Source organism: Artemia sp. Qi Xiang Cuo, chromosome 4 (assembly GCF_049724085.1).
Source record: "Artemia sp. Qi Xiang Cuo chromosome 4, ASM4972408v1, whole genome shotgun sequence".
Taxonomy (NCBI): Eukaryota; Metazoa; Arthropoda; class Branchiopoda; order Anostraca; family Artemiidae; genus Artemia; species Artemia sp. Qi Xiang Cuo.
In genome coordinates, this window is record NC_142797.1 from 2,530,708 (window position 1) to 2,541,538 (window position 10,831).

Genomic DNA, 10,831 nt, shown 5'->3' on the forward strand with positions numbered 1-10,831 from the left:
TTTAATTTTTTGGTTTTTTAATTAAAAAGGCACTATAACTTTTATTTTCCGTTTGAATGAGCCCTCTCGTGACATTCTAGTAGCACTTGGCCAATACGATCAACCCTGGCAAAAAAGACAAACAAATAAACACGCATCCATGACCTTTCTTCTGGCAAAAAATACTAAATTCCACATTTTTGCAGATAGGAGCTTGAAACCTTTACAGTCAGGTTCTCTAGTATGCTGAATCTAATGGTGTGATTGTCATTGAGATTCTATGACTTTTACGGGGTGTTTATCCCTTTTTTTTAAAATACAGTAAATTTTCTCAGGCTCGTAACTTTTGATGCATATGAGTAAACTTGATATAAAGTAACCTTATATATTTAATTTCAGCATAAAACTTCAATTCTTTTGATGTATCTATTGCTATTAAAATTTTATTTTTTAGAGTTTCGGTTACTATTGAGACGAGTTGCTTTATACAGTTCGTTACCATGAACTGTTTGATTATGAGTATAGAAGGGCATTGTGACCCCCTCTGAGGGATTATGATTATACTACTCGCTATAAGCGTATTGTCCGTCAAGAATGTTTCGAGAGAGATCATTCGAACGAAAATAAAAGTTCTAGTGCCCTTTTGAATTAAAAAAATGGTTTTTAAAATCGAATCACTTTTTACAAAAAAACTGCATTTTTTATATGTCTTTTTATGCTGCAGTCTTTTCAAAAGATATTTGATTTTTGAAGCAATCGTGTACAAGAGTAATCAATAACGTCATTTATCGTAGGTTGTAGCCAGTTTGTTAACTACTATTCCAATTAAGAAAAAGCCAAAAGCTTTTTCCTGTTTGTAATTTTTTAGATTATGGATTGATATAGGGATATAAGGATTGATATAGTTCATCGTAAATGCTGTTATTCAAGAGGATCAAACAGTTCATGGTAATGAATTGTATAGTTATGACAAAGAGTGAACTCTAGGCTATAGCATTATAATAAGAAACGAGCTCAAGCCTATAGTAACTAAAATTTTAAAATAAATAATTTTATAAAAGCTCGATCTAGTTCATTAGAAATGGGGGCTATACAAGTTTCAGCGGTATCATAGTTATAGAGATAGCTGAAACCTAGTAAAGAACAAAACATGGCAAAGTAACTAGAAACTTTACTAAAGGCTCTGATTCGACCTTTACTAGGTTGCAGCTACCCCTGCAACTATGATGGTTGTAACATCTGGCGATGGCTTAACAGATTTTTTTTTTTAAATTTTACAGTAAGAACCGATGTCTATGTCATAGTAATTATTTTTTAATAAGTTAAATTAAATTTTCAGTCAAGAGCCATGGTCAAGAGGGACTGATCTGGGTTGCAACGGTAGCTAGCAGCCTAGTAAGAGACGATCACATCCAATGTTAAGAAATATAAAACCAATAACTCCTGAAAATAAACTCAGATCAACTCAGATAAAGTTTCCTATATAGGAAACTTTCTGTTCTTGGCTTCAACAGCAAGGGAAATATATTGGCTTAAAAATCAAGAAAAGTGGCAGCTATTACGGCATTCTGCCTAAACGGCATCTTTTTCTTTCTTTTTTTTCCACAGATAGCTTGGCACTGGAACATCGTGGAGAGTTGTTCAATGGCTCATTTCAAAGAAAAATAATGGGGTTAAAACCTTTTGTAATTAAAAAATTTTTTTTTAAAATAGAATCAATTTTTATGCGAAAAACTGCATATTTCATGTTAAAGATTGATCAATGACGTCATAATCGTAGGTTGTAGCCAGGTCGTCTCTTACTATTCCAATTAAGAAAAAACCATATGCTTTTTCCTGTTTGCAATTTCACGTCAAAGAATGATCAGACCAGACCGAGAACATATCAGATCAGACCGATAACAGATCAGATTAGACCAATCTGGGTTGCAGCGGTGACTAGCAACCTAGTAGGAGACGATGACGTCCAAAGTTAAGAAATATAATAACCCATAACTCCAAAAAATACAGTCAGATCAAAACAAAGTACACCATTAGAACTGCCTGGTCTGAAACCCCTATATAGGAAACTTTCTGTCCCTTGGCTTGAACAGCAAGGAAAATATTTTGGCTTGAAAATCATGAAAAGTGGTAGCTACTACATCATTCTGCCTAAACGGCATCTTGTTTTTCTTTTTTTTCTACAGATAGCTTTGGCACTGCAACATCGTAGAGAGTTGTTTAGTGGCTCATCATAGGCAGCGCAATCGTGCTGCCTAAGTAAAGAAGGTTGTTGGCATAATGTATTATTTATTTCTTTAGACCAGGGCACTTCGTATCGAAGGAGTTATCGTAGAAACTTTGAAAAGAACTCATTCGATTCGAAATTGCAGTGGCTTGTGCCCTTTTTAATAGTCGAAAGTGATTGGGAAGGCAACTAATACCCCTTCGACACCCACCATTCCCCGTCACACACCCAGTCCAAAGTTTTAATCAACCATTTGTTTCGGCATAATTGATTTCCAGATATAAAGTTTGTTTCTGAGGATGATACTCCCCCAAAGCCCACAGGGCAAGGGTTTTTAGTTATGCCCGGGGGCATATTAGGTTTTTATAGAAAGTGTTGTCGTAGAAATTTCAAAAAAGGCTTATTCGATTGGAAATTCAAAGGGCTAGTACCCTTTTTAATAGTCGAAAGTGATTCGAGGGTAACTAATCCCCCTCTCAAATCCACCTTTTCCCCAAAATTTTGAGATAGCCATTTTGTTCAACGTAGTTAAAATTTCTAGAAATTTGTTCTTTGTGGATGAACCCCCCCCCTACAGCTCTCAGGGCAAGGGTAGTACGTTATGCCCTGTGGGCATATAAGGTTTGTATAGAAAGCGTTGTCGTAGAAACTTTAAAAAGGGCTCATTTAATTGGAAATTGAAATGGATAGTGCCGTTTTTAATAGTCGAAAATAATTGGAAGGTAACTAACACCCCTTCCACGCCCACCATTTATCCAAACACATTCAATCAAAATTTTGAGATATCCATTTTATACAAAGTAGTTGAAAGATCCGGAAATTATAGCTTTGGGGATGACACTCCCCCACAGCCCTCAGGGTAAGGGTTGCAAGTTATGCCTTGGGATCATATAAGGTTTTTATTGAAAGCTTTGTCGTAGAAACTTGAAAAGGGGCTCTTTCAATTGGAAATTCCAAGGGCTAGTGCCCGTTTTAATAGTCGACAGTGACTTGAGGGCAACTAAACCCCCTCTCACTCCCACATTTTCTCCAACACATCCAATCAAAGTTTTTAGATAGCCATTTTGTTCGACGTAGTTATAAGTTTCAGAAATAGGTCTTTGAGGATGATGACCCCCTCAAAGCCCTCGGGGCAAGGGTTGTAAGTTATGCCAGGGTTGTAAGTTATACATATAAGGTTTTCATAAATATTTATGTTGTAAAAACTTCATAAAGGGCTCATTTGATTGGAAATTAGAGGGGCTTGTGCCCTTTTTAATAGTCGAAAATGATTGGAAGATAACTAACACCCTCTCACATCCACCATTTCCCTAAACACATCCTATCAAAATTTTGAGATAGCCATTTTTTTCGACGTAGTTAAAAAGTCCTGAAATAATGTCTTTGAGGATGACAACACCCCCAGCCCTGAGGGTAAGGGTTGTAAGTTATGCCCTGGGGGCATATAAGGTTTTTTATAGAAAGCGTTGTCATATAAAATTCAAAAATGAATCATTCGATTGGAAACTGAAACGGCTAGTGCCCTTTTTAATAGTCAAAAGTGATTGGAGGGCAAGTAGCCCCCCTCTCACGTCCACCAATTTCGCAAACACATCCAATCAAAATTTTGAGATAACCATTTCGTTCCACGTAGTTGAAAGGTCTGGAAATTATGTCTTTGAGGATGACAACCCCCCTAGTAGGCAAGTGTTGTAAGTTATGCCCTCAGGGCAAGTGTTGTAAGTTATGCCCTGGGGTATATAAGGTTCTTATAGAAAGCATTGTCGTAGAAACTTCAAAAAGGGCACATTCAATTGGAAATTGAAAGAGCTAGTGCACTTTGTAATAGTAGAAAGTAATTAGAGGTGATCTAACTCCCCTCTCACACCCACCATTTACCCAAACACATCCAATCAAAATTTTGAGAAAGGAATTTTCTTCAAAGTAGTTGGAAGTTCTGGAAATCAGGTCTTGGAGGAGGACACCCCCCCCCCAACCCTCAGGGCAAGGGTTGTAAGTTATGCCCTTGGGGCATATAATGTTTTTATTGAAGATGTTGTCGTCGAACATTAAAAAGGGCTCATTCGATTGAAAATTGAAAGGGCTAGTGCATTTTTTAATAGTTGAAAGTGATTGGAGATCAAATAACGCCGCTTTCAAGCCCCCCATTTCCCCAAACACATCCAACCAAAATTTTTAGATAGATGTTTTGTTTAACATAGTTGAAAGTTTTGGAAATTGGGTCTTTGAGGATAACAACCCACTCACAGCCCTCAGGGCAAGGGTTAAAATTTATGACCTGGGGGCATATAAGGTGTTTATAGAAAGCGTTGTCGTAGAAACTCAAAAAGGGCGAATTTGATTGGAAATTGAAAAAGCTAGTGCCCTTTTTGATAGTCAAAAGTGATTGGAAGGCTTGACATTTTTATAGTAAAGATCGATGTGTGTACAATGTATTACTTTTTTTTTACTATGGCACCTCGTATCAAAGGAGTTGTCGTAGGAACTTTGAAAAGGTCTCATTCAATTGAAAATAGAAAGGGCTAAAGCCCTTTTTAATAGTCGAAAGTAATTGGAGGGCAACTAGTCCCCCTCCCATGCCCACCCTTCCATTTTCCCATTATGTTTAAAAATTAAATGTTGCCTTAAGATTAATTCAAAATGCACTGTGTTAATGCTAATTCCCAATAAGGCATCTTAGCAGTATCCCAAGAACGACTGAGGGTATTATGTTGAAATTTTTGGGGCTCCTTCTGCTCTTAAACTTTAACCAAATCAAAATAGCGTAAGTGTATCCAAGCTATCAAAGAAACTAAACAGATTTTTTTTGCGAATGGTATCAAGTTTCCTATTTCAGGTCAACTAGAGGAGGTATATAACTTAATTAAACACTACTCTTTGGGTTCAGATTTTTAAACAGGTGTATGTCGTTAAAAATTGCTGAAAAATTTTCTCCAGAATACAAATAGCAGGTCAAACTATAAAGTCTTAAAAAACGAAGAGATTTAAAGTATTATTTCTTTTTCCTTGAACAGAATATGTCAATATAGAACGAACAGAATTTAATTTTAAAAAAAATTCCACAAATTAAGTTTTTCAAAGAAAAGTAAAGAACTCCATTAAACCAAAAATGAGCAAAACTAAAATAAAAAAAAATCTACCAAGCGTGAAACTATCACAAATCAGCATCGATAAATAAATGAAACCCATAACGAATAGGAATTACAATAATTAACCGAGTCAAACTCAAAACGAGCAAAAATTAACATAAGCAGGGCTCAAGACCCCTATGCCTTCCCAAGGCCAGAACATAATTTTCACTTTACTGAAAAAATATAAATGTTTTTACTTTTATAACTGTAATAAATCAAATAGTATTAATATTTTGATTACTAAATATCGGTATATGCATAGTAAACTGACAATGCACATTAATTTGTTGTTTTTTTTCAGTAAAGTGCAAATTATGTTTCACGTTTTAGTTTCACGCTTGGTGGATTATTTGATTTTAGTTTTGCTAATTTTTGGTTTAATGGAGTTCTTTACTTTTCTTTGAAAAAGTTATTTTGTGGAAAAAGTGTTTTTAATTAATTTATATTAAAGAGGAATGTGTAGTCCATAGTAATTGCTTTATAAGAATTTTATCCAAGTTTTACATTAAGTTACAATAATTATGAAAAGTCTCCACCGAGATTTGAACTCACATCGCAAAATTCAAAGTCCTAAGTGCTAACCAGTACACCAAGAAATGTTCATACAAGAAAGAATTTTAACAGTATGTGACAAAGTAAAGACCAAACTTCTCACCATCAGTATTGCAATAACGTCATTTGCCAACATAATTTTGAATTGAACTTAACAGTATCTAAATTTCTTTCCTTTTAAATATCCGGGTTTCGGCGGTAGTAAAATAAAGGATTGACATAGTTCGTTATAAATGTGAATTATGTAAGTTTCATCTTTTTCATGGTCTTAAAGATAGCTAAAAGTCTTACGTAATGGGTCGGCCCAGTTAATTATAAATGGGGAATGTGTAAGTTTCATCGGTATCAAGGTTGTAGAGATATCCGGGTTGCGGCGTTAGCTAGCAACCTAGTAAGACACGATCATGCCCCCTTCTAAGACATACAAAAGTCATAATGATTTAAGATTCATATTAATCAAATAATGAAAATATAATATTCCTATTCCAATACTAAAATGAAATCTTAGCATCTGCACATATTTTACAACCCAAGTTATTATTTTTATTTTATTTTTATTTATTTTTTTACTACAAGAGTGGAGCATAACTTACTGACTATCCCATGAGTAAGCATATTCAACTCCAGTTTATTTTTCCACATTTAAAAACCTGTTAATTCAGTAATACCTGAAATTTGACTAAGGAGGTACGGTTTTTAATTTAAAATTTTTAAATTTATTGAATGTTGCTATTTTCTACGCATTGAATAAATCCAAGCGAGAGCATAGGCTCCCAAGAGGGAGCTTTTGCAACTCCATTTTGTTTTTTTCCATATTTTAAAAACCTCTTAATTTAGTAAAAACTGAAATTTGACTGAGGAGGTATAATTTTTAACTTTATAAATTTTTAAATTATTTAGTGTTGCTGTTTTCTACGTGTTGAATAAATCCAAGCGTGATACGGTTGATCATATACAACGTATGAGTGAGCTAATGCTCCCACGAGGGAGCATATGCAACACCATTTGTTTTTTGTTTTTTTCATATTTAAAATCCTGTTAATTAAGTAATACTTGAAATTTGACTGAGGAGGCGCGATTTTTAATATAGAAATCTTAAATTTATTGTGTGTTGCTATTTTCTACGCGCTGTATAAATCCAGGCGTGAGCATATGCAACGTATGAGTGAGCATTTGCTCCCAAGAGGGAGCATATGATCGGTTTTTTTTCCATATTTAGTAGCCTTTTAATTCAGTAATATCTGAAATTTGACTGAGGAGGTAAGGTTTTTAATTTAGAAAGTTTAAATTTATTAAGTGTTGCTGTTTTCTATACTTTGAATAAATCCAAGCGTCAGCATATGCAACGTATGAGTCAGCAAATGCTCCCAAGAGGAAGCATATGCAACTCCAGTTTGTTTTTTCCATATTTAAAATCCTGTTCATCAAGTAATACGTAAAATTTGACTGAGGGGGTACGATTTTTCATTTAGAAATGCTAAATTTATTGAGTGTTTCTGTTTTCGATGCGTTGAATAAATCCAGGCGTGAGCATATGCAACGTATGAGTGAGCATATGCTTTCAAGAGGGAGCACATGCTCCCAAGAGGAAGCATATGCAACTCCAGTTTGTTTTTTCCATATTTAAAATCCTGTTCATTAATTAATACGTAAAATTTGATACAAATTAGAGGGATGGCTCCATCAGGCGTCACAGTGATCTCAATCAAAGTGTAGCAGCACATGAAAAAACAACTTAGGCCCCATACTTGGCTAAAGCCATGAGTTCCTCGCGTTCTTTTTCCTTTTGGAAGAGAAACCTTTGGTATTCAAATGTACTGAACTGATTTTAATGGGCAAACAATCCATATTGAAACCCCAAAGGTTAAACAAATTTATTTTCTACATGCTTTCGAAGGCATTCAAAGAAACATTTCTGATTAGTTGAACTTACTTAAAACATTTACTCTTCTAAACTTCTTTTTATTTCCATACCATACCATTCAGTTCAAATAATTGCAGTACATTTTTAACAAACTTTCCGCATGAGAGTTCTTTTACTAATTGTTATAAGCAACATATTGTAGTGTAAATAGCCACAAGAAGGTCTCACTAAAGCCCAAAAACAAACGTATGCTGATTGATTTTGACGCACCGTTATATTAAAGAACGAACTCTAGCCTATAGTAATATTTATAAGAAATGAAATTCGGTAATAACATTAAGGAATAAATTATAGCCCATAGTAACTGAAGTAATAAAGGGAATTATTATATAGATGACTATTTTAGTTAGTATAGAAAAGGACGAACTCAAGTCCAAAAAATAATCAATAAGACTAGCTTTCTTACTATCATGCGAACACCATGTTGACTATGGTACATTTTATGACCACAAACCGTATTGATAAACACACATCCGTGATCTTTCTTCTGGCAAACAATACAAAATTCCACATTTTTACAGATAAGAGCTTGAAACCTCTACAAAGAGGTTTTCTGAAACATTGAATTTGATGGTGTGATTTTCATTAAAATTCTATGAATTTTAGGGGTGTTTCACCCTTTTTTCGAAAATACGGCAAATTTTCTCAGGGTCGTAACTTTTGAAGGGTGAGAATAAACTTGATGAAACTTATATATTTAAAATCAACATAAAAATCCAATTCATTTTATGTATCTATTGGTATCAAAATTTCGTTTTAGAGTTTCGGTTACTATTTAATCGGGTCGTCTCTTTCTTTAAAGTTCGTTACAGTTCGAACTGTTTGATATTATTGTAAACCAAAGACTGGAAGGATCAGTTAAAGATACTATGGGTATATAGGAGTGCTGATATTGATGTTAAAAGTAAAGATTACCATCTAGTACTGTCTAGAATTAATTTAAAGCTAAAATTTAGTAAGGGTAGGCTATAACGTTGATAGACTCTAGGATCAGAATTTGAGAGACACTTTCAAGCAACAGCTGACTACTAAACTGGAGAGTTTCAGATTTGACATTGTAGAAGACTGATGGAATAATTTCAGGAAAATAGTGTTAAGTTGCTGATGGTGTCTTAGGAGAGAAAGTTAGAAACACTGGTAGGAGCAACAGCGAAAATATATTATGTTTAATGGAGACAGGGGCAGATCCAGGATTTTTTTAGGGGGGGGGGGCAAAATAGGTTGATCCGAAAAAAATTTAGGGGGGGGGGACAAAATAGGTTGATCCGATAAACTTGCGTTAAGAACAAGTTTAATTAACACAATCTTGTGTTAATGAAGTAAATAACACTACTTTAGACTAAGCTAGGGGGCGCGCGCCCCCCGCCCCTTCCCCCCATGGATTCGCCACTGAATAGAGACGAAGAGGGGCTTGTACAAGAATTATTTGAGTGGCAGATCATATGAAAATATAAAGAACGTAAAGAAAGTGAAGAAAGCATTAAAATCGCCGAAGATCCAGATCGCCGAAGATCCGGAAGATTTAGCCAGACAGCATAATAGTCTAATATTGTGCTGGCATGTTGATAAATTGAAAGGGAGTGGTCAATCTGGACTTGCCACAGTTAAATATAGGAAAGGAGCCACAAATAGCGATAATAATAATTATAGGGAGACGGATAAAAACATTTGGAGAATGTGCTAAACCATGATAGAGTTACAGGAAAAGATATAGAGGAGAATGAAAAAGTTTTTGACACTTTGAATGTGAGGGAAGATATGTTTTGTAAGGAAGAATTAGTGACAGCAGTAAACGGATTAAAAAATAATAAGGCCCCAGTTGCTGATAGTGTGGTAAATGAGTCTTTTTAAATGTGGAGACTGTGAGATTAGAAATTAGTTACTGAAGATTATGAATATGATTCTTGGGAAAAGGGAAGTATCTAGCGAATTTTTGGAAAACTATAATTACACTGCAGTATAAGAAAGTGAGTGGGGTAATTAACGAAACATTAACCTGGTTTCTGTATGTAGCAAATTACTTTGTATGATGACACTTTTTACACTTAGAGATGCTGTAGATAAAGTTTTAAGATAAGAACAGGGTGGTTTTAGGAAGAGTAGAAGATGTGTCGACCACATTTTCACTCTTAGGTTAATAATTGAGAAGTGCCTGAGTCGTCAAACGCCTTTATTCCTCAGTTCTATAGATTATGAGCAAGTGTTTAATTCAACTGACAGAAAAGCTCTAGCGAAGGTCTTATCCTTGTAGGATAAGACCTTGTTGAACAGAAATAAATCTCCCCGAAAAAGAATCTTGGATACCGGGTCTCATGAAGGTGTTAGCAAAATAAAGAAACTTTCTGAGGTTTAACGAGTGTAGGGTGCGAGAATAGGTTTGAAAATTTAAGGTAAGAAGAATAAGTCGCTAAGGCTAGGAATAAGTAAAGATGAAAAGGTGTTGCTGTATAACGAGCAGATCGATCAAGTGGACAGCTTCACTTACCTTGGTACTATTATTAGTAGATATGATGAGTGCAATGAAGATGTTAAAATTTGAATAACCAAGGCCCAGGGTATTTTTCACCAGTTGACAGAAAGTTTGAAAGAATAGAGAGATAGGTCTAAAAGCAAAGATTAGAATAGATTAGAACCTATGGTGATTACAGTTATGAAGCGTGGTTCCGAAGCATTGGTGCTCTGAAAAACGGAGGAGGATTTGCTAGATGTTTTCCAGAGAAATTGCCTATAGATTGTTTTGGGTGCCAGACTGACTGACCGTTTCTCAAACAGTAGGCTGTATCTAAAGTTTGGTTCAATCTCGCTTTCTAGGGCTATGATAAACGAAAGCGTAAGATTGCTAGGGCACGATCTGCGGAAGAATGATGACAGATTGCCAACGATTGTCCTTTTAGGCCAACCGTCTAGGGCTAAACGGAAAGCAGGTCGTCCTCAGTTGGGTATGGGTGGATGTCATAAGAAAAGATTTAAGGGACCTTGCAGTGAGTTTTTAGTAGTAGTATTAGAAGTAAAATTGTG